Below are 23,972 nucleotides of genomic sequence, written 5' to 3'. Positions count from 1 at the left end.
ATCATACCACCATAGGCTAGAGGTAAACTATGATCTTGAGGTTGTCATGATCTCATCAGGAGTTAGAGAGCGCTCGCCATGTCGCTGAGAAATGTGTTACAGCAGTTACCATGTTAATCATTACATCGCTCCTTACCCAACCTCAACATTCCACCATCAGTATCATCAATTGAACTGTTTAGTGAAGGAAATAATTAAGCGACCAGTCGAGCAAAGCCAGTGTTGTGCAATGTTCTCTCACATGGCATGATGGATCAGTGTAACCTTCTTGGTTACCTCAGACAGGTGGCTGTAAGGTGTACTCTCGACTAGACATGGTTGTACACTGCATACGAGATGCTACACATGTGCTCTGCTGGCTTTGCTCACCAAATCGAACGCTGTCTTGAGTTTTGGTACAAGGAGGCACTTGGGATGCATTGCCAGGATTTCTAAAAACGATGTCTCCTTTTCAAGAAGCGTACGTACGCATTGCAGGAGCGAGAATGTTCCTTGACCCCCCCCCCCCACCCACCCCCTTAAACCCATGCCCCGCTCTTCAGTGAGGAAAAACGACAACCCACATGCCTGTTGGATTCCTGCACCAACGTGCCCTATTGAAACCGAATGTCAAAGGTTTATTTGCCCCATAATGTATGACACGTGGAATTGCAAAACACCACTCAACAACTGAATTTTTTTTGAATAAAAAGGTCTCTCGTGCTTGTACAATTCATTCACACAGTGAATGTACATCTTACAACGACCACAATTATTCCCACCTTATTGTGCAGTCGACTGGGGAACGTTTTAGGCCCGTCTTTCATGAAATGAATGGCTGAGCAGGCCTGACTGACTACAGCTGATTTGGGCAGGAATTTGTAATTTGTTCAGAGTGCCGGTGATAACTTACTTAGTTTTTTTTATGAAAAACACCGTGAGATCTTGTAACATCCACCAACTAATGCGAGCAGACGGGAAATCCAGCAGAACATCCATCCGAGGAATATGGCACACTATGTAATGCAATCCATTGCTTGCAAAGCACCAAACCGACAGTTTATCGTCGGCTTGCAAATCGAACCCAGATTATACGTGCAACGAAGATGCGATATCTCTGCACCATCCTCTCAGATATTTTATATCTATCTATCTATCTATCTATCTATCTATCTATCTATCTATCTATCTATCTATATATATAGATATATATATATATATACTGAACATCAAAATAAAGTTATCACTTTCATGTTTTGAAATGTGCAGCTTTACAAACACGTTTCTTCAATTGTAATGGCTGATTATGTAACGGGAACTTCACTTCAATCACCTGGTTGATCAACAATGGCATGTTTGAGTGGTTCTGTATAGGGATCTTACCTTTAAATAATGACCCTCATAATGAAATCCTTCAGTTCTCGTGGTTAGACATTCATTTACTGCTGTCTATAGTCGCTCTAGAGGCTTCTGACAGGGAAAACAACAAGAAAATTCAGATACCACGCCTGACATCTGAACAACGTTTAAGGGAAATTGGGAACCTTGAGGATGGTGTAAGCCAGCGAACAATTGCCCAACGTCTTGGTTGCTCACAGCATACAATTTCCAACCTGGCCAGGCGTTACGGTAAAAATGGAACTGTGAATGATGGTCCACGAAGAGGAAGACCACGGGTAACCACCCAAAACCAAGACCGCTGGATTGTGCTGCAGCATCTTCGTGATCGTTTCCGCCCTGCGACACAAACAGCTGCAGTGACAAAAGGTTGCCACAACAACCACATCAGTGTCTCTACTGTGCGGAGGCGCTTGGGAAATCAAGGCCTGGTGACAAGACGTCCTTGCAGAGGTCCAGTGTTGAACGCAGTGCATCGGCGGAACAGACTAAGATGGTGTCTGCAGCATCGCCGCTGGACACAGCAACAGTGGAGTGCAGTCTTGTTCAGCGATGAGTCCAGATTTTGCCTCCATGCTGCTCATGGGTGTCAACGGATATGGCGCAGAGGTGGGGAAAGGTATGCATCATGCTGTATTCGCCAGATCAATCGTTGGGGAGGACCCAGTGTGATGGTATGGGCCAGCATTTCCACCCGTTTCAAGACACCTCTGGTCATCATTGAAGGCAATCTCACTTGTCAGCGTTATGTCAATGAAGTTTTGAGACATCATTTGCTGCCATTTCTCCAGGCTCATCCTGACATCGCAGTTTTCCAGCAGGACAACGCTCGACCCCATGCTGCTCGCCTGACTACCAACTTCCTCCAGGAACAGGGTGTTGAAGTGACGCCTTGGATGCCTTATTCCCCAGACCTCAATCCCATTGAGCATTTATGAGATGAGCTTGGTCGACGTCTTGCATCGAGGAGACCAGCGGCTGTCAATCGGCAATTGCTCATTCAAGGCTTGCAGGAGGAGTGGGACAGACTTCCCCAGGACCGCATCAGACGCATCCGTGTACAGCCTGCATCACAGCTCAGGGAGGACACACACGATATTGAGGACTGCTGTCATTCTGTCCTTGACTGTTTGAAGTGTTGTGTCCATTCCTGTGTCATTTTGTTTTGACTGTATTCAGGGGCGTGCCTTTGTGTTGCAGTGCTGTGACTTTTGTTGCACCACCCCTTGTGATGTTCATGCTTTTTGCTTTTTTGTGATTGAGGCAACCTCTTGTTTAGTAAAGATAGCTGAACTTTACCTCTGTGTTCAAATATTGTTCATTTTTGCATGGAGGATTTCAATGAGTGTCCTTCTAAAGATTTGATAAGTTTCTTTTGATGTTTTTTTTTTGTTTTTTTTTTGTATACAAGATCGAGGCTCGTGAAAGAGCGAACATTAATCACACAAAAAGTCAAACCGACACATAAAACACAAAAGACAAGGCGAGCGGCAGACAAGATGGGGAGAGAGGGGGAAGGACACAAACACAACATTTGAGAGCAGGGACATTAGGAGAAATGTGGGAGGGGGAGGGCGTGGGGAGAGGTGGGAGAGGTTTCAAACACATCAACACCGCAGGGACTTCCAGGAAAGAAGATGGAATTTCAAAAAAAAAGTGTATCTGGGTTGAATTAGCGGGGGTAGAAAAGATCAAGGTTTTCGATGGGGGAAGATAAGAGATGGTGGTGAACAGCTGTTTTAAAGACCTGGAGGGAGGAGTGGGATTGAAGGGAGTGGGGGAGTTTGTTCCAGAGGCGGGAGAAAAGGGGAATGAAAGAGTGAAGGTGAGCAGAGAGCCCAAATTTTGGCACTTTAACCATAAGAGGGTTGCAGGCAGATCTTGTGCGACCTGAAGGAATATTGGGGGGGACAGAGCACAGAGAGAGCTGGGGGAGCAAGGCCGGAGAGGAGTCGGTAGAAGACAGAAAGACGACCAACTTGCCTGCGGTGAGTGAGTGAAAGGCCCTCGGAGTTAGCTTCATCGGAGGAGATTCCAATGATTCTGAAAGCTTTGGTTTCAACAGCGTGAAGCCGAGCTAGGTGTGAGGCAGGAGCACTGACCCAGAGGGGGGAACAGTATTTCATTGAGCTGCGGATGAAAGCCTTGTATGTGGTGAGGAGCTCAGGTGTGCCAAGGAAGGACTTCGCATGACGGAGGATGCCCAGTCGGCGACTGGCTTTGGAGGCCAGCTTGGAAATGTGGTTTTCCCAAGAAAGATCATGGCAGATAGTGAGACCCAAAAGCTTGAGCGACAGAACGTCTTGGAGAGGATTGTTGAGAAAGTAGATGGGAGGGTTTTCCAGTCGGTCCTTTCGGAGAGACATTGTAAGAGTGTAAGATTTGTCAGGATTGAAAGACATGTTCCACTTGTTTGACCAGTCTGTGATTTTGTCCAGGTCTGCAGAGAGTGAGGAGGCTGCAGGCTGCCGATATGAGGGATGAGGGATGGAGCGGCAGATAGTGTAGTCATCAGCAAAGAGATAGAGAGGATTTTCCAGAGAGTCAGAAAGATCATTGATGAAGACCAGAAATAGCACAGGGCCCAGAACACGACCTTGGGGAACTCCAACCAGAACAGGAAGGGGAGATGAGAGAAATCCATTCAGGGCCACACGTTGCCTACGACCAGAGAGGAAGTCTGCAAGCCATGAGTGGAGATTTCAATGGATACCATAGGAGGAGAGTTTGGTGAGCAGAGCTGGGTGCCAGACCGTATCGAAGGCACGTGATATGTCAAGTGAGCCAGCTCTGATTTCCTGTTTGGCATTGAGGACCTCCATCCATTGTTGAGACAGCAGAAGTAACATGTCCAGAGTAGAATGACCTGGTCTGAATCCAAATTGATGATCATAGATCAAGCCATTGGAGAAGAGGAAGGATTTGATATCCGAAGCAATGATGGATTCCATGACTTTGCTGATAATTGGGAGCAGGTTAATTGGTCTGTAGTTGCAAGGATCTGTTTTTGCACCTTTTTTGTGTAAAGCGGTAATGTTTGCTGATTTCCAAGATGCTGGCAGATGACCTTGAGCAAAAGAGAGGGTGAAAAGAACAGAGAGAGAGAGGGTGAGATAGAGTGGCAGAGCAGGATTTTAGGACCTGTGGGCTGATGCCGTCTGGTCCAGTTGCAGAATCAGAGTTGAGGTTTGACAAAAACTTCTCCACCTTGTCAGGAGAGAAGGACACAGAGTCCACGAGCAGCTGGGTTCGACTGGGAAAGGTGGGAACAGAGAGAGATGGGTTTGGGACACGAGATTTTAAGGCAAACACAGAGTTGAGGCATTCGGCTTTGTCACGTGCGGTGTCAACTGTGTAGCCATTTAAGGTAAGGAAGGGGATGGAGGGGGAACAAACACCAGAAACGAATTTGACCAGACGCCACCAGGATTTGGAGGAAGGAGACAGGTTTGAGAGTTCAACCTTGAGTGTGGAGAGATAGTGCTTCCTGGCACTCCTGAGGGTAGACACACACTTGCTCCGAGCTTGGTGGAAGGAACTGAGATTGCCTTCAGTTGGATTAGCCTTCCAAGAGGCAAAGGCAAGTTGTTTCAGGGCAACTGCCTCACCACAAGATTCAGTGTACCATGGAAGGGAGGAAGGGTAAGATAACTGAAGACGAGATGGGATAAATCTGTGCATGAGAAAGAGCAGTTTGCTTTGGAAGAATTCCCAGGAAGAATTGATGTCAGAGGTGGTAGAGATGGGAGACCAGTCCAGATGATTGATGGCTCCTTGCAGACCGTGCCAGTCAGCCTGAGTGAAATGCCAGACTCGTCAGCGCTGAGGAGGCTCTCTGAGAATGGCCAGAGAGATGTCCACTTTAACAAGCACATGATCAGAGGAACCGATTGGAGCAGAAGAAGAGCAGCAGACATTAGCAGGGAAGTTAGTCATAACCAAGTCCAGAAGAGAAGATACTCCATTGACTGAGATCCGTCACGTGAAAGTATACAGTATATACAGTATGCAGTATATACAGTATACAGAGAATACAGTCACGTGAAAAAGTAAGTACACCCCATGTAAAGTTTTGACTTTTTCAACATATTTCAACATACAGCTATTTTATCTTCATTTCAACAATATTGATAGATAGAGGTGATATAATATAACAAATATCATGAAACATTTCCATTTTGTAGTCCATTGTATAATTTAAATAAACATAAATGCAAATTTCGCATGTGGAAAAAGTAAGTACACCCTTGACTCTAATATGAGGTATTGCCCCCTTTGGCAGAAACAACCTCAAGTACGCGTTTCTTATAACTGTCTACCAGTCTCTGACATCGACTGGGAAATTTTTTTGCCCACTCCTCCATGCAGAATTCTTTCAGTTGTGCGATGTTTGAGGGGTTTCTTGCATGCACAGCTCGTTTCAAATCCCCCCACAACATCTCGATGGGATTTAGATCCGGGCTTTGACTTGTCCATTCCAGAACCCTCCATTTCTTTCTATTCAGCCATTCCTTGGTGGATTTACTGGTATGTTTAGGGTCATTGTCATGTTGCAAGGTCCAGCTTCGTTTGAGCTTCAACTTTCCGACAGATGGCCTCACATTATCCTCAAGCACCCTCTGGTACAATGAAGAATTCATAGTGGATTATATGATGGTGAGCTGCCCAGGCCCTGATGCAGCAAAGCTGCCCCAAACCATAATATTTCCACCACCATGCTTTACAGTTGGTATCAGGTTCTTATGGTCAAATGCTGTCTTTGGTTTTCGCCAAACATGTTTTATGGTACTGTGGCCAAATAGCTCTACCTTTGGCTCATCTGTCCAGAGCACATTGTTCCAGAAGTGCTGGTCTTTGCCTGGGTGTTCATGAGCAAACTTTAGTCTTGCCCTGATGTTCTTTCTGGACAGCAAAGGCTTCCTCCTGGCACACCTCCCATGTAGATCAAATTTGTGCAGCCTCTTTCTAATGGTAGACTCGTGCACTTTGACATCAACAGTGGCAAGAGCTCCATGTAGGTCCCGTGATGACATTCTGGGGTTTTTAGAGACTTCTTTCAGCATCTTACGGTCTGCTCTCGGACTGAACTTGCCGGGGCGGCCTGGCCTGAACAAGTTGGCAGTTGTTTGGAATCTTCTCCACTTGTAGATGATCTTCCGGACAGTCGAATGATTGATTTCAAATTGTTTGGAGATCTTTTTAAATCCCTTCCCAGACTTGTCGGCAACTATAACCTTCTTTCTGAAGGCCTCAGAGAGCTCTTTTGATCTAGGCATGGTGACGCCGCACACTTCAACAACAAAGAGCAAACCAAACTAAATGTCCGAGGTTGAAATTAGACAGGTTCCTCCAAGATCCTCTCTAACGATGTTCTAATCATTTGCACCTGAGCTGGTGCGCTTGATTCTAATTTTAGGTATTTGAAGTATTGATAAATGTAGGGGTGTACTTACTTTTTCCACATGCGAAATTTGCATTTATGTTCATTTAAATTATACAATGGACTACAAAATGTAAATGTTTCATGATATTTGTTATGTTATATCACCTTTATCTATCAATATTGTTGAAATGAAGATCAAATAGCTGTATGTTGAAATATGTTGAAAAAGTCAAAACTTTACATGGGGTGTACTTACTTTTTCACGTGACTGTATATTCATGTGTATATATATATATATACGAGCTTGACTCGGCTCGCTGCGCTCGCGTCTATACTGAGGAACGGGCTTATTTTAACTGAGGCTAATGACTGTACCTGAGTTGCTGTGTTGTCATGATTTTCACCAATCATAATACAAACAATTACACCTCACCACCACGTAATTCAAAACACCTCACCACCAAGTAATTCAAAACACCTCACCACCACATAATTCAAAACACCTCACCACCATGTAATTCAAAATACCTCACCACCAAGTAATTCAAAACACCTCACCACCACGAAATTAAAAACACCTCACATCCATAAACCATGTAATAAAAACACCTCACCACCACAAAATTAAAAACACCTCACCACCACGAAATTAAAAACACATCACAGCCATCAAACACGTAATAAAAACACCTCACAGCCATAAAACACGTAATAAAAACACCTCACCACCACGAAATTAAAAACACCTCACAGCCATAAAACACGTAATAAAAACACCTCACAGCCATAAAACACGTAATAAAAACACCTCACCACCACGAAAGTAAAAACACCTCACAGCCATAAAACACGTAATAAAAACACCTCACAGCCATAAAACACCTAATAAAAACACCTCACAGCCACGAAATTAAAAACACATCACCACCACGTCATTTAAAAACACCTCACCACCAAGTAATTCAAAACACCTCACCACCACATAATTCAAAACACCTGATCACCAAATAATTCTAAACACCTCACCACCACATAATTAAAAACACCTCACCACCACGTAATTATAAATACCTCACCACCAATTAATTCAAAACACCTCACCACCATGTGATTTAAAAACACCTCACCACCATGTGATTTAAAAACACCTCACCAGCATGTGATTTAAAATCACCTCACCAGCATGTGATTTAAAAACACCTCACCACCACATAATTAAAAACACCTCACCACCACGTAATTATAAATACCTCACCACCAATTAATTCAAAACACCTCACCACCATGTGATTTAAAAACACCTCACCACCATGTGATTTAAAAACACCTCACCACCATGTGATTTAAAAACACCTCACCAGCATGTGATTTAAAATCACCTCACCACCACGTTATTTAAAAACACCTCACCACCACATAATTCAAAATACCTCACCACCACGTGATTCAAAACCACCACAACGTTATTAAAAACACTTCACAACCACGGAAACAAAAGTTCGAGGGAGTCGTTAAGTGAGAACACAGACACTGCCCAGATTTGTAGATATATAGATAAATGACTGTACCCGAGTTGCCGTTTTGTCATGGTTTAAACCAATCATAATTCAAACAATTATTTTGCACAAATGTATTTGTAATATACGTGATATCACATTTTATAAACCATTGAAGTTGAAAAAAAAAATTTTCCCAAAAAAATTCCCCCCAAAAAAAAATAATTGGAAAAGTTTTCAAAACAAATACCCTTAGGACATACCGACGGGAGAGATATGTGCATTCCAGAAGTTTGGTACGATTTCACAAAAGTTTGAGAAAGTAGTTCAGTGACAACACAACACAAGACAAGACAGGACAGGACAGACGCTGCACATATATATATATATATATATATATTGTTACAGATTCGTCACTTCCGCCTTTGTTGTTATCATATACTTGTCGAATTTTTAGTTCGAGGTAATATTGTTGTTCAGATTTTTGTGTGAAATGGAGATGACTTTAGCAAAAGGCTTTAGCAAACGTGGAGAGAAACTGGAAGAGAAGGGAGGATACGGCCATGAGAGACATACAGCCGTAAGTCACATCGAGACTGCGAGCGGACTTTTTTGATATTGGTCACGTATGAGTTTTTTTGGTTTTTTTGGGATACAAGATCCATGCTCGTGTAAGAGCTACCATTAATCACAAAAAGACAAACTGACACATAAAACACAAGATTAAGGGAGCGGGAGACAAGATGAAGGAGTGAAGGTGAATCGAGAGTCTTGATTTTGGCAGTTTAACCATAAGAGGGTTGCTGGCAGATCTTGTGCGACCTGTAGGAATATTTGGGGGACAGAGCACAGACAGAGCTGGGGGAGCTAGGCCGGAGAGGAGTCGGTAGAAGACACAAAGACCACCTACCTGCCTGTGGTGAGTGAGTGAAAGGCCAAAGTTATAAGATGACATCTAAACCTGCGTACGTCATTGTCACACATGTCAAGTTAATGCTAACTCACCGCCGGAAGCACCACTTGAAATGTGTTCATGGTCAGTTTAACCTTGGTCGAGGTTTCACATTGATAATGCTCGACCTTTCTTAGGCAAGTTGTTCCTTGTCGTCGTTGATGCCCACTCAAAGTGGATTGAGGCTGTTGTTGTACCCTCTATAGGCTCGGGGATTACAATCGAAGCCCTATGCAGTATGTTTGCCATTCATGGTATTCCTGATTGCATTGTATCGGACAACGGCTCATCTTATACGAGTGCAGAGTTCCTGAGCTTTTGCAATCAAAATGGCATCAAGCATTACACCTCTGCTCCATACAAGCCGGCCAGCAACGGCCAGGCTGAGAGGGTCGTTCAGGTCGTGAAGAGTGGACTAAAGCGTGTTACAGAAGAGACCATACAAACTCGCAAGGCCCGAGTCCTGTTGAGTTATCACACACGACTGCATCATCCTACTGGTCGTTTTCCTGCATCAATGTTAATGGGTTGCGAGTTGAAGACAAGGTTGTCACTTGTGCACTCAGATACGGTGGCCGATGTAGAATTGAAGAAATTCCAGCAGAAGCATTTATCATGCCGGTACGTCTGTGAATCGTGAAATTAATGTAAACTAGCAACGGTACCCGCCCTGTGGGCGGGGCTTCAATTGGGAGGCCCAAATTAAAAGGCTAAATATCAGAAATTGAAGGCTTTTTTTCTTTTGAACGATTGATATAAACATCCGTTAAATCTCGATCAGTGCAGCCGTTTGTGCGGCACCCAGGAAAATAACTCATGCGAGAGCAAGTATCAGCAGGATGTGGCAGTGTGGGAGTCCACGTTTCTGATCCTCCTTCATGCCGAAGTAGCCCACCACTTCTCCAAGCATTCCGCTCTTCAGATCCGCCATGAGAGATTTAAGCTTGATACTGAAGCAGTTAGTCCTCCCGATGTCGTATGTACTCCCGATACGTGTTTCCTTCATTGTAAAAACTACCAAATCAACAGTTAAAAGGATTTTGAGCCGATAGCTGTTACGGCCTTGGCAAGATCGATGGAGACAGTGATCTGTTAGCATATTCACCACCCAAATAGCTATGTGGAATTCTCTCATGTAGAGATTAAACTAATCGTGTTCACAATCGCTATGTCGTATGTACTCCCGATACGTGTTTCCTTCAGTTGAAATGGGTTAGAATTCTCTCAAGCAGGGATTCAACCTGTGTCCTTACAAAAGGTCTTTGTCCGAGGTCACTGAGTTCGATTGGTGCAGCTGTGCAGCGATCGGTGCAGCCGTTTGTGCGGCACCCGGGAAAACAACATCGTCACAATGAGAACAATGAACATTATTTGAACGCGAATGTTATGTGTGAGTCCAAACCTGAGAATGCTGGAGACTAAAGCTGAAATTGGGAAAACTAAATAGCCTATTTTACTCCTGGAGATCCCAGGATTATCCACCCAAAATATCGTTGAGATCGGTTCAGCAGTTTTTACGGTACCTTCGAACAGACAGACAGACGTTTGGTGAATTATAGTAAGATTACCCTGTGTTTGTTCTCAATGCCGACCTGGGTGAGAAGTGGTTGTCTGGGGTAATTATCGAGAGTGTTGGTAGTCAGATTGTCCTAGTCAAACTGTCTGATGGTAGACTTCAGCGGAAGCACCTTGATCAACTCAGGTTGCATCACACCAAACCAGCAGAACCACCTGTATTTGTACCACTACCTGTCCCACCATCCGAGAGTGCCTTTATCGCCCTTCGTAACCGCACCTGCAACTGTAGAACCTTGACCAGAAACATCCCCGACCAATGGCCTTCCAGTCGAGGATGTGTCACCCACTGTGAGCGGTGTCATTACCGAACCGCTGGTTGCTGTTAGGCATTCGAGCTGCAAATGTCGTGCGCTGACACGCCGTGATCTTTAAGGAAGATCATGCCTTGATCATGCTCAAGAAATTTCAGTGATCGGATCAACCATTGTACTTGTCTAATTATGACGTCATAATTAAGGCACTGGTGACATCATCATGAATAAATGTTGTTCCCCATGGGGAGTACTTGACAATGAGACATGTTTCAATTTTTTCCATAGAGCGGTTTCAGAGATATAGAGGTGCAACGTTTTTTGGTTTTTCCACTTGTGCATATTTGTGGGGCCTGTACCATGAGACCTATGACGTCATAATTATATATTTAAATTACACAGGAGGAGGCGCTCCTATAGTGAAAATATCTTATCAATCGGACTAACGGTTGTAGAGAAAATTATCCCCACATTCTGTGCGGACAAACAGACAGAGACAGAGAAGCAAGAAGATGTCATGCAGAGCACGATACTTGCAAAATCCACCCCTCCCCAAAATAAAAAGTTGCCATGGATACATCAAATTGTCCATTTCATTAAGATTAAAATTGATGATCTTGATGAAAGCTTGGGTCAATTGGATTAAAATTGACGATTATCAGATGAAAATTGATGACATTAGAAGTTTGACCTTGAGTTACCTTTGACCTTTTGACCTCACAAACTTTTAGTTACCCAATTAAATGATGCACTTTGAAATAGCTGTTTAACTTTCAAGTTAATCGGATGAAAATGGACAATTTTTCAGACAGAAATTGATGATATTGGAAGTTTAACCGTAAGTTGACCTTTGATCTTCTGACCCCAAACAAAGTTGGTTTTCCAATTCCGTGGTGTACAATGCAATTGATCTTTAATTGTAATGTTAATCAGATAAAAATTGACAATTTTTCAGATGAAAATTTATGATTATAGAAGTTTAACCCTGAGTTGATCTTTGACCTTTTGACCTCAAATTAATTTCTTTCCCAGTTCAGTGATGCACTATGTAATTTCTGTTTAATGTTCAAGTTAACCAGATGAAAAGTGACAATTTTTCAGATGAAAATTGATGATTTAAGAAGTTTGACCTTGAGTTAGCTTTTGACGTTTGACCTTAAAATAGTTAGTTTCCCAATTCAGTGAGACACTATGCAAATGCTGTTTAATTTCCAACTTAATTCGGTGAAAAGTGATGAAATTTCAGAAGAAAATTGATAATTTTAGAAGTTTGACCTTGAGTTGACCTTTGACCTCAAAAATAGTTTGTTTCCCAATTAATGACTCGATATGCAAATGCTGTTGAATTTTCAAGTCAATCAGATGAAAAATGACAATTTTAGAAATTTGACCTCAATATGACCTTTGACCTTTAACCTCAAAATCAATAGACTTCTTCCTTATCACCAACTCCACCATTAAAGAATAATGCACAAGACTAACCAATATACTCGAAAAATCTTCGATTTTGCATTCAACAAACAAAATGGACGCAATTGCAATACCCTCTCCTCTGGCGAAGGTAACAAGGCATAACTTTGTCCCTACCCCCATCCCACTGTGTGCACCATGAACGCGTGAGCCCCAATAACCCGCTCCCCCACCCATTTCCCACCAAAACTATTTTTGCGTCCGCAACAAATACATGGACCCTAAAATCATTTTACTCAACCTGTAACTTACCAGGCTTGTTCAGATGTAGAGGAGAGTAGTCGTAGCTGGATTATATAGTAAATTAATGACTTAATTACAGTTATTCATTCGCAAACGTGTTTTTTTTTCACCGAACTAAAAAACAGCGCAATAACCTCGTGTATAATTAGTTGAACCGCTATATCATGGAGGAATCGATGAATGGCAGGACCCTTTTTGGCGCGAGGTAAACGACACACGGCTGACAGATTGGCTACATTTACCTGCAGGCTAACAATTAGCAAAAGCTATCGCTGGAGCTTCGTCGTTGGAGCCTTTTGGGGGGGCTGCGGGGGGCTCGTGGGGGGCAGGTGGAGATGTTTTGGACCATCGTATAGATATTTCGCATTTGTCGCTTTCTCTATTAAGTGGATCCAAACAATCACCTTGCGGGCGATATTCACGGGGCTAAGAGCACCTTAACGAAGAGCCGGTAGGTGTAGTGCTGTACGTACGTGTAGGCTGTGTGTGCGATATGTACGTGTCATCTAGTGCTGGAATGTCTCAAGCCAAAAATCTTATTTACGGGACCAGGCGTGCCTCCGCCGGCCTCTCGCTCGACCTCGGCGCAAAAAGCTTCGGCTGATCTTTGTCCCCTTGAAAAATCCAAGGGCCACGTAAATAGACTCTTGCAAGCGATGTTGACAAGTCCTTATAATACATGTTGCAGTGTTGCTGTATAAAGGGAAAGCCAGGTTTGTTTCTCAGGTCTTCGTCAAAAATGCTGCCATCTTGGGTGGAGATGTGAGCATCGTGAAGATAACAAGTGAAGACATCTGTTGTGGACCGAACAAAGCATATACTCAGAAAGGAGGAGAATGGGCGGTCAAGAACACACAACTTTGGTTTGCATGGATGCTGAACGCTATATGAAACGGTCAAAAGCATTACATGTTTGCATGTTTTGTGACACGTCAGAAAACAAAACAAACTAGAAAGCATCTGAAAATGCAAAGCCCGTCTGCGTCCGTTTGTATTCAGACGTCTTCTTATTCTTTTTAATGCTCAAAATAACGAGAAAGTAAAAAAAAGAAGAAAAAAAAAGAAAATGATGATTTTATACAACCTTGACCTTTGACCTTTAGATCTAAAAAATACACTCCTACCTTTTGATTAGTGAACCAATTCAGTGATTCGATATGCAAATTATTTAAATTTCAGGTCACTCGGGTGAAAATTGATGATTTTAGGTGATGCTGACCTTTAACCTTTTGACCAAATTATTAATTTGCCTTCTCCGTATTATCATAACTAGCAACGGTACCCGCCCTACGGGCGGGGCTTCAATTGGGAGGCCCAAATGAAAAGGCAAAATATCAGAAATTGAAGGCTTCTTTTATTTTAAACGATTCATAAAAAACATCCGTTAAATCATATCACACGCAAATCATCAAAATCTAAACAGTATTTGTAGAATTTCAACAAAAGCCACATCACTGTTCATATCGGTAAATATTATTCCATCGTGTTTGGAAAAATGGGAAAAAATTGGAAAAACAATATAGCCTATTTTACTCCTAGGATTACCCACCCAAAATTTCGTTGCGATCGGTTCAGCAGTTTTTGCAGTACCTGGGAACAGACGGACAGATGGACATTTCGTGAATTTATAGTAAGACAAAGCTTTGTTCAAAAGTAGATGACAATAGCTCAAGTGGTAAAACGTTATGGCCCAGAAACAAACACACACACACACACACACAAAACCCCGTCTCCTGCTGTGCAAGGGACGGGATAACTAGAATGACACTTGGTAGAGAGCATACCTCTGCCAGGCTGAACAGGTTACCACTGATAAGCCAGATCTAGATTCGGACCTGAACCAAAATCTAATCAGAATGTTCTTGTCGCATAATCAACTCATCCACCAGGTTTAGTCCGAATTCGTCCACAACTTTTTGAGATATCTTGCTATATATCGTTTTTTCCCCCTATCTCTCAATGGTAAAGAATCATTTAACAATGATAATAGCCTGTCCGGATCTTCACCAATATCGAATCAATATTCGTTCTTGTCACACACCAAACCTCTGCACCTAATTTCATCCGAATCCGTCCACAATTTTTCGAGGTACCTGTTCATAAAGAAACAAACCAACAGACAAACAGACAGGGGTCCAAACAACCTCCATCCTCCTTCGATGGTGGAGGTAAACAGGATTATATAAAATTATATATATATCTATATTATAATAGCCGTAGATGATTCTGTCTGTCTGTCTGTCTATCTGTTGGGTGTCTGTCCGGGGTGTGGCTTACTCGGTTTGCAGAGTAGCTCCACCCATAGCTCCACCCATTCTGGGAGTGGCTATAAACAAATATCCACCATTTTATTAACTCGCATAGCTTTGAGTCCTGTTTTGTAGGCCCGTGGTGTCTTGCTCTCCCCCAGTTTTATTTCAAATCAAATTCGATAAATCATTTCATTTTTCACAGTCGCTAACATAGTTTTAGACTCGGTTGAAAAAAAACGGGAAGAAAATCCGATGAAAGTTGCCGTTTATAGAACGAAATGAATTCTCAAAGGCCTGTAACTTCAAGGCCATTGAGTCTCTCTCACGCCTTTATCTCCAATCTAACTCACCATATGATTTCTTTTTTATCGATGGTTTTACTTTTAGACTCGGTGTCAGCAATAATTGAGAACAATCCACACACGCGGGAAAATGCAGAGATATATTTTTTAAAATCGCGTCATGGTGTATCATACACCGCCCAACATGACACCGCCGGCAATGTGTCGATATATATTAAAAATTCGCTTTTGCTTTTCCGTTATGATATATTACTATTTCGTTTGATGATAGTCGTCACAAAAACGTCAACAATGATGCCGACATATATTTCTTCGTTTTTATTTCATTCAACATATTAGCCGGAAGTAAAATATGTTTCAGGAAATTACCGAGAGATATTTCTTCGTTTTTTTTATTAGTTATGTGCGCATACACTTTAAATAGGTTTATTTGAAATCTTTAATTTTCCACAAACATTCCACACACGCGGGAAAATGCAGAGATATATTTTTTAAAATCGCGTCATGGTGTATCATACACCGCCCAACATGACACCGACGGCAATGTGTCGATATCTATTTTAAATTCGATATATCATTTCATTTTTCACAGTCGCTAACATAGTTTTAGACTCGGTTGAAAAAAAACGAGAAGAAAATCCGATGAAAGTTGCCGTTTATAGAACGAAATGAATTCTCAAATGCCTGTAACTTCAAGGCCATTGAGTCTCTCTCACGCCTTTATCTCCAATCTAACTCACCATATGATTTCATTTTTATCGATGGTTTTAGAGTCGGTGTCAGCAATAATTGAGAACATTCCACACACGCGGGAAAATGCAGATATATTTTTTTAAATCGCGTCATGGTGTATCATACACCGCCTAACATGACACCGACGGCAACGTGTCGATACATATTAAAAATTCGATATATCATTTCATTTTTCACAGTCGCTAACATAGTTTTCGACTCGGTTGAAAAAAAACGGGAAGGAAATCCAATGAAAGTTGCCGTTTATAGAACGAAATGAATTCTCAAACGCCTGTAACTTCAACTTCAAGGCCATTGAGTCTCTCTCACGCCTTTATCTCCAATCTAACTCACCATATGATTTCATTTTTATCGATGGGTTTGGACTCGGTGTCAGCAATAATTGAGAACATTCCACACACGCGGGAAAATGCAGAGATATATTTTTAAAAATCGCGTCATGGTGTATCATACACCGCCCAACATGACACCGACGGCAACGTGTCGATATATATTAAAAATTCGCTTTTGCTTTTCCGTTAAGATATATTACTTTTTCGTTTGATGACAGTCGTCACAAAAACGTCAACAATGATGCCGACATATATTTCTTCGTTTTTATTTAATTCAACATTATTAGCCGGAAGTAAAATATGTTTCAGGAAATTACCGAGAGATATTTCTTCGTTTTTTAAAATTAGTTATGTGCGAATACACTTTAAATAGGTTTATTTGAAATCTTTAATTTTCCACAATATAATTTACTTGCCATTTATCATTTGATGATTACGAGACAAATTCCTCTTGAGGATCGTGACAATTCATGCGCTGCGTGGAAACTTCTATTTCCAAAATGAATGAGACGATCGATGAAGAACGCAGACTTGAACAGGATGCAGCAAGAAAACGAATGAGACGGGCGAACGAGTCCATCGACGAACGTCAATGCAAACTTGCGGGGTCACCCGTGGGAATCCCACGGGCATGGATGTGTGTGACATTTCGACATATTGAGTTAGATGCTGCACATTCATTTTTACAAAATGGTTACTGGCAAGTCATCAGATCCAGAAATGGTGTAAAAACCACCGTTTAGAGGCCATTTTTCCCCGCAAAGCGGGGGTTGGCCTTTTCGGGGACCGTGGTAGTTGTTGTTTTTTTGTCCCCTTTTTGAAGCAATGTTTTACGGCCGGATGCCCTTCCTGACGCCAACCCTTTTTGCCGCCTTCAACGACAAACAGGGAATTACCAGTGAACTGGTACTCAATTAGCCGACCTCGGAAGGATGACAGGCTGAGTCAACCCCCCTGGCATTAATTCGGCGATCGACCGAGATTCGAACCCAGGATCCTAAGCCGGCACCCTAGCCGCTAGCCCAACACCAGAAATGGTGTCATGAACACAATTTATTTACGCACAAGCACAAAAGCAAGACGGGCCGATTTCCGATTCCGACGGGCCGACGGGCGAGACGGGCCGATTTCCGATTCCGACGGGCCGATTTGGAGCAAGAAAAAGAACGAGACGGGAGAAAAAGGAGAGAAACGAGACGGGGAAAGCCGATTGGAGAGGCGAGTGAGGCGCGATTGGAGAGGAGTGTGAGGCGCGATTGGAGAGGAGTGTGAGGCACGATTGGAGAGGAGTGTGAGGCGTGATTGGAGAGGAGTGTGAGGCACGATTGGAGAGGAGTGATTGGAGGGGAGTGTGAGGCACGATTGGAGAGGAGTGTGAGGCACGATTGGAGAGGAGTGTGAGGCACGATTGGAGAGGAGTGTGAGGCGCGATTGGAGAGGAGTGTGAGGCGCGATTGGAGAGGCGTGTGAAGGATTGGAGAGGAGAGGAGTGTGAGGGATTGGAGAGGTGAGGGATTGGAAAGGAGAGGGATGTGAGGGTTTGGAGAGGAGAGGAGTGCTAGGTGGAGAGAGGAGAGTGTCAGGTGGAGACAGGAGAGTGTCAGGTGGAGACAGGAGAGTGTCAGGTGGAGAGGAGTGAGGGGTCACATATTATGTGAAATAACTAAATTCACACCATTTCTGGATCTGATGACTTGCCAGTAACCATTTTGTAAAAATGAATGTGCAGCATATAACTCAATATGTCGAAATGTCACACACATCCATGCCCGTGGGATTCCCACGGGTGACCCCGCTAGTATATATATATTCATACATGCACACGGTCAACGTGGTTACATAACCAATGGTTGAATAGGTTGAAGTTTCAACCCATCAAGCTTAGTACCTCTCAAGTTTATTCAATTACGAATCCTACAATGCCCACCCAACCAAGAAGTTGTGAACATGGACCCATGCTGGCATGCTGCGAAGCTGCTCCCGAAAGTGTCAGTCGGAATGACAATTGTAATTCACATAACTGGGTTCAGTGTACTAGTTGTAGGAAGGGTTAGGGAGACTTCCCGGTGGATTTCACAGCCATTTTTCCTCTGTAACACCCTGAATTTCGCCAGTTATGATGTCCTGTCTTTTAAAGATATCTGAAATGGTGACTTAATTGATACTCTTTGAGGTTATACGATCTAAAACGAAAAACTTGCAGCAATATGGATTGGTCCAGTCGGTACAGTGCCTTCAGAAAGTATTCACATCCCTTGACTTTCTCAAATTTTGTTGTGTTACAACCTGAATTAAAAATGGATTAAATTGAGATTTTTGTCACTGATCTACACATAACACCTCATAATGTCAGTAGGATTAAAAAAAAAAAACTTTACAAAACAATTAAAGATGAAAAACAGAAACATCTAATTCACCCAAGTATTTAACCCCCTGAGTCAATAATGCGTAGACGCACCTTTGACAGCGATTACAGCTTCAATTCTTCTTGGGTATGTGTGTATCAGCTTTGCACATCTGGATTTGGGGAGTTTCTCCCATTCTTCTTTGCAGATTTTCTCAAGCTCTGTCAAGTTGGATGGGAAGCGTCGGTGAACAGCAATCATGAAGTCTTTTCACATATTCTCAATGGGATTCCAGTGTTGCTTTGGCTGTATCCTTGGGATCATTGTCCTGTTTGAATGTAAATCTTCGCTGCAGTCTGAGGTCTTTTGCATTCTGAACCAAGTTCCCCTCAAGGATTTGCCTGTTTTTGGATCCATTCATTGTCCCCTCTATCCTTACAAGTCTCCCAGTCCTTGCCACCGAAAAGCGTTGCCATAGCATGATGCTGCCACCACCATGCTTCATGGTAGATAGTGTTAAATGGGTGATGAGCTGTGCTCGGTTTCCGCCAGACGGAGCGCTTTGCATTCAAGCCAAATAGTTCAATTTCGTCTCATCAGACCACAGAATATTTTGCCTCATTCTTAAAGAGTCTTTCACGTGCCTTTTTGTAAACTACAGGTGTGCTGTCATGTGTCTTTTTCTCAGGAGTGGCTTCCATATGGCCACACTCCCCTAAAGCCTAGATTTGTGAAGTGCTGCAGAGACTGTTACCTTTCTGGCAGGTTCTGCCCTCTTAGCCAGGGAACTCTGTAGTTCTGTCAGAGTGTTCATTGGGTTCTTGGTTACATCCCTGACCAAGGTCTTTCTTGCCCGGTTGCTCAGTTTGGTCGGACAGCCTGCTCTAGCTCTAGGAAGAGTCTGGGTAGTTCCATAATCTTTCCATTTCCTAATGATGGAGCTCACTGAGCTCTTGGGAACTTTCAACACTCGAGAATTTTTTTTGTTGGCTTCCCCAGATCTATGCCACCTCCCAATTCTATCTCCGAGTTCTACAGACAGTTCCTTGGACGTCATGGTAGTTTCTGCTCTGACATGCATTGTCAACTGTGGGACCTTATTATGGAAAAGTGTGTTTTGTTTCTAAGTCATGTCCAATCTGGCTGCAGATGTACTCCAATCAAGTTGTAGAAACATCTCACGGATGATCAAAGGAAATTGCATACACTTGATCTCAATTTGGAGTGTCATAGCAAAGGGGTTGAATACCTATTGACTCAAGACATTTCAGCTTTTCATTTTTAATTATTTCGTAAAAATTTCTTTTAAAAATCCCTTAAATACCATTTTGACATTACGTGGTATTATGTGTAGATCAGTGATAAAAAAAACTCAATTGAATCCAATTTAAATTCAGGCAGTAACACAACAAAATGTGAAAAAGTCAAGTGGTTCGAATACTTTCACAAGGTACTGTAACTTCTGCTTCTGGCACTCCCATCCATCTCAGTGTCGCCGTTACCATCTCTCTCGGAAGATCGTCGTAGGCCTTCTCCAAATCTACAAGTCCCAATGCCATTTCACCTTGCTCCTCCAACCTCTTCTTCACCAGCTGTCTCTGCGCGAACATCCCATCTGTCGTTCCCCTATCCTTTCTGAATCCCTGCTGCTCTTCCCCGATCTCCTTCTCCACACACTTCTTTATCCTCCCGTCCAGAATCCTCTCCAGCACCTTCATGACACGACTAAGGAGTGTAATGTCCCTGTACTTCCCAGGATCTTTAACATCCCCCTTCTTCTTCCATATCGGCATAATTAACCATGTTTTCCACTCCTTCGGAATTGAACCATCTCTCATACATACATTCAACAACCTATTCGTCCACCTGATTCTGACTTCTCCCGCTGCAATTATGATCTCCACAACACCTCATCAATGCCTGGTGCCCTGCTCTTTTTCATCTTCTTAAATGCTGTCTTCACGTCCTCTTCCATGATCTCCACCACCTCCACTTTCCCCTCCACATAACTCGGTAGCTTCAGCTCGCCTTTGCTTCCTTCCTGGTTCAACAGCTGTTGGAAATATCTCACACCTTCAATGCTGCACCCCTTTCTGCCACCAGCCTCCCACCTCCATCCTTAAACACCCCCCCCCCCCCCCCCGGACGAATCAATCCTTTATATAGTTGAAGCAACTGTTGAGAGGAGAGGAATCTTCGACATATGAACAGGGCTTCTGGTTTATTCGAGGCAGACTTAACTATTTGTGTAATGTGTGGATTCCAGGATAAATTTGATGTTAGGGTAATACCTAGTAGGTTTATTGAATCAGATGGTGTAAATGTGGATCTTTCAAAAGAGATTGGAGAGTTGAGATGAGTTTTAGACAGAGATGGGAAGAAATTGAGTTTTAGAATCATTAAGCTTAACCTGATTACATTTGCTCCGCTGGGAAATGTTGTCTAAATCCGAATTTAAAGAGGTGGCTGTGATCAAACGAGATGTAGATCGAGTGAGGGAAGATGGGCAGATGGAAAATACTTGGAGGAATGTAATGTCGAGTCATTAGCATAAGAGTGCATTTTGTTGTTTGTAGAAGAAAGAAGGTCATTGATAAAAGAAGAGTGTTGGAGACAGGACAGAACCCTGAGGGACACCGCTGTTGATAGGGAAGGAGGAAGATGTTGAACCATAAACAATTATGGAGATTGAGCGGTTGGAGAGAAAGCTCGATATGAGAGAGCAGAGTGAAGGAGGAAAGCCGAAAGAGGGAAGCTAGGATATCAGACTCCGATGGCAAACTCTGTCAAAGGCTTTTGAGATATCAAGGCCTCCAACAAAGGATTCCCCAAAGTCTCTCAGAGAAGAGGCCCAGACATTTGTAATGTAAGAAAGGATATCACCAGTAGATCTTGCCTTGCAAAAGCCATATTGATGGTCAGATAGAAGACTGTGAGATTCAAGATACTCGATGAAAAGGGAATTGGGAAACATTCAAAGACTTTGGAAACAGTAGAAGTCAGAGAAATTGGATGGTAGTTGGAAGGGTTTGAAGGATCACCCTTCTTTAAAATAGGCTGCACTAAGGCATGGTTCCAGGAAAGAGGAAAAGTTTGGGTTTTTAAACAAAAGCGAGTTGTTAGGGTCTCCAAGCACAGGAGCAAGTTCTGAAGCCTCCAAGACATGAGGAGGAATGCCATCTTGTCCATATGCCTTGCTTGTGTCCAGAGAGAGGAGTACTTTTTGACTGCATGAAAAGATATTAGGGAAGGGCATAGGATTGATAAGGGGTGCATCAGAGGGAGATGGAATATTAGAGTCATCCATTGTGGAATTCGAGGAGAAAAGCGACCCAAAAAGAGATGCTTTATCTTACAGAGAAACAGCGATAGTATCATCGGAACGGAAAAGCGAAGGAAAGGTAGCGCGACAGAAGTTGTTGGAGACACTTTTAGCTAAGGACCAGAAATATCTATTAGTGGAAGAAGATGACAGGTTGTTACATTTCTTTTGGATAAAGGAATGCTTCGCCTCAAGAACACCATGTTTGCAATGATTTCTGGCAGATATGAAAGCTGAAAAAATGATGAGACAATGACCGCCCTCGAATGCCTTTGTAATTCACATTCAAGTACACAGATATTTATATGTCCTGATCCCTCATGTATGATCTCCACTTTCTTTAGATCAATGTAAGTAAAAATAAGCCTTTTTAACACTCTCTTTGCTCTTGTTGACAGGATTAACATCAACACTTTCATCGTCCTGGAGCAAGTGCTACAACCATGCTGCCACTCAACACCGGTGGATGGAAGTGAGGTTGACATGCCAAATCTTCACTTCAATTGTTGTGTGCCTCAGCCCCATTGTCCAGGTATGCATTTGATGACTACCTGGTAAAAATTCATTATTCATCAAAAATGTTTATTTTGCCTTAGATTGCGCTGCATTGTGGAGAAACCATCATAAAAAATAAAAAATAGAAACAAAAAATAGGGTGTTTGGCATGGTTCATGGGATATTGAGTAGAACCAATTAAACATTCAACACAATTGCTCAAAAGTCTAATAACATGTTATCTGCTTGTTTTCACATCAGACAAGGAGTTTGCAGTGGCCCAATTTGTCAAATTAATTGTCTGTGCTGATCAAATGTTCCTCTGGTATTATTTTCATGAAATGTCTCAAACACTAATCATCTTAATAAGACTGGACTGTAGCCCAGTGATCACATCATGTGATTTACCTTCCGTCTGACATCCAGTGGACAGTCGGTGCAGTGGAACCGAAGCATATTTCATAATGATGGAATTCAATTTTGACCCAAAGGATTGTGTCGGACTGAAATCTCTTGTTTATTGAGAGACATTGAGCACAGATCACCTGGTACACACTCCACCACTCTAGTTGGATGTAGGAAGGAAGGTATGAAATGGTGGGAGTGGGGGGTGGGGGTGGGGGTGGGAGAATGTTGGCATTGGTGCCTAAACCATGGTCTCCAAGCATAGTCTCTCATGCACTCCCTTCCAATCCTTATCTCCTCCGCATCAGGTAGAAAATAAACTTCAAAGTGATAAATATCATGGGTATACTGTTATCAATCTCTTTGCTCGACCATTCCAGATTGATTTTTGGGTGAAAAGGTCCAAGTGATAACATTTAGTCCCAAACAGAACTCTGTTTAGTATTGAACAAGCGATGCTCTGAACAGCAGAAGGTCATACACTCAAGGATACATCAATTCCTTTTAGAGGACTAGACCACGGGGTTGTGCTTTTGCTAAATCAAGCTTGAGGAACGTCAGTTTTTAAATAAAAAGATACTAAAACAACAATACCAAAGGATCATGTTGGCAAACTAGAACGGCACTCAGTAGAGAGCATACCTCCACCTGGTTGGCCATATCACTCAATGGTGAAGAATCACTTTAAAAATTATACTAGCCCGATCCGGATCTTCACCAAAATGGAATCGATTCTTCCTTGTCACACACAACTCTCCACAAAGATTTGTCCAACCCCATCTATAACTTTTTGTGATATCCTGCTGTATGTTGGTTTTAGCCCTATCACTCAATGGTGAAGAATCACTTAAAATATTCTAGTAGCCGGATCCGAATCCGGATCTTCACCCAAATCTAATCGTTTCGTCCTTGTCACATACGCTACCTCTCTGCCAAATTTCGTCCCAATCAGTCCACAACTTTTTGAGATATCTTGTTCACAAACGAACAAACAGACAAACAGGCAGACAGTTGTG

General features: G+C 42.7%; 1 long non-coding RNA gene across 1 annotated transcript in view; it reads right to left on the bottom strand.

The window, feature by feature from the left end:
- Positions 1 to 14,319: 14,319 nt before the first annotated feature.
- The window catches only part of LOC137435428 (uncharacterized), a 124,959-nt gene continuing 115,306 nt past the window's right edge, over positions 14,320 to 23,972 (bottom strand). Inside the window, exon 3 of the long non-coding RNA XR_010986074.2 lies at positions 14,320 to 14,340. This is a non-coding gene — a long non-coding RNA (uncharacterized LOC137435428). The remainder of the gene's footprint in view (positions 14,341 to 23,972) is intronic.

The sequence above is a fragment of the Myxine glutinosa genome, chromosome 9 (assembly GCF_964187855.1).
Source record: "Myxine glutinosa chromosome 9, kmMyxGlut1.1, whole genome shotgun sequence".
Taxonomy (NCBI): Eukaryota; Metazoa; Chordata; class Myxini; order Myxiniformes; family Myxinidae; genus Myxine; species Myxine glutinosa.
This window is presented reverse-complemented; position numbering and strand designations above follow the sequence as displayed.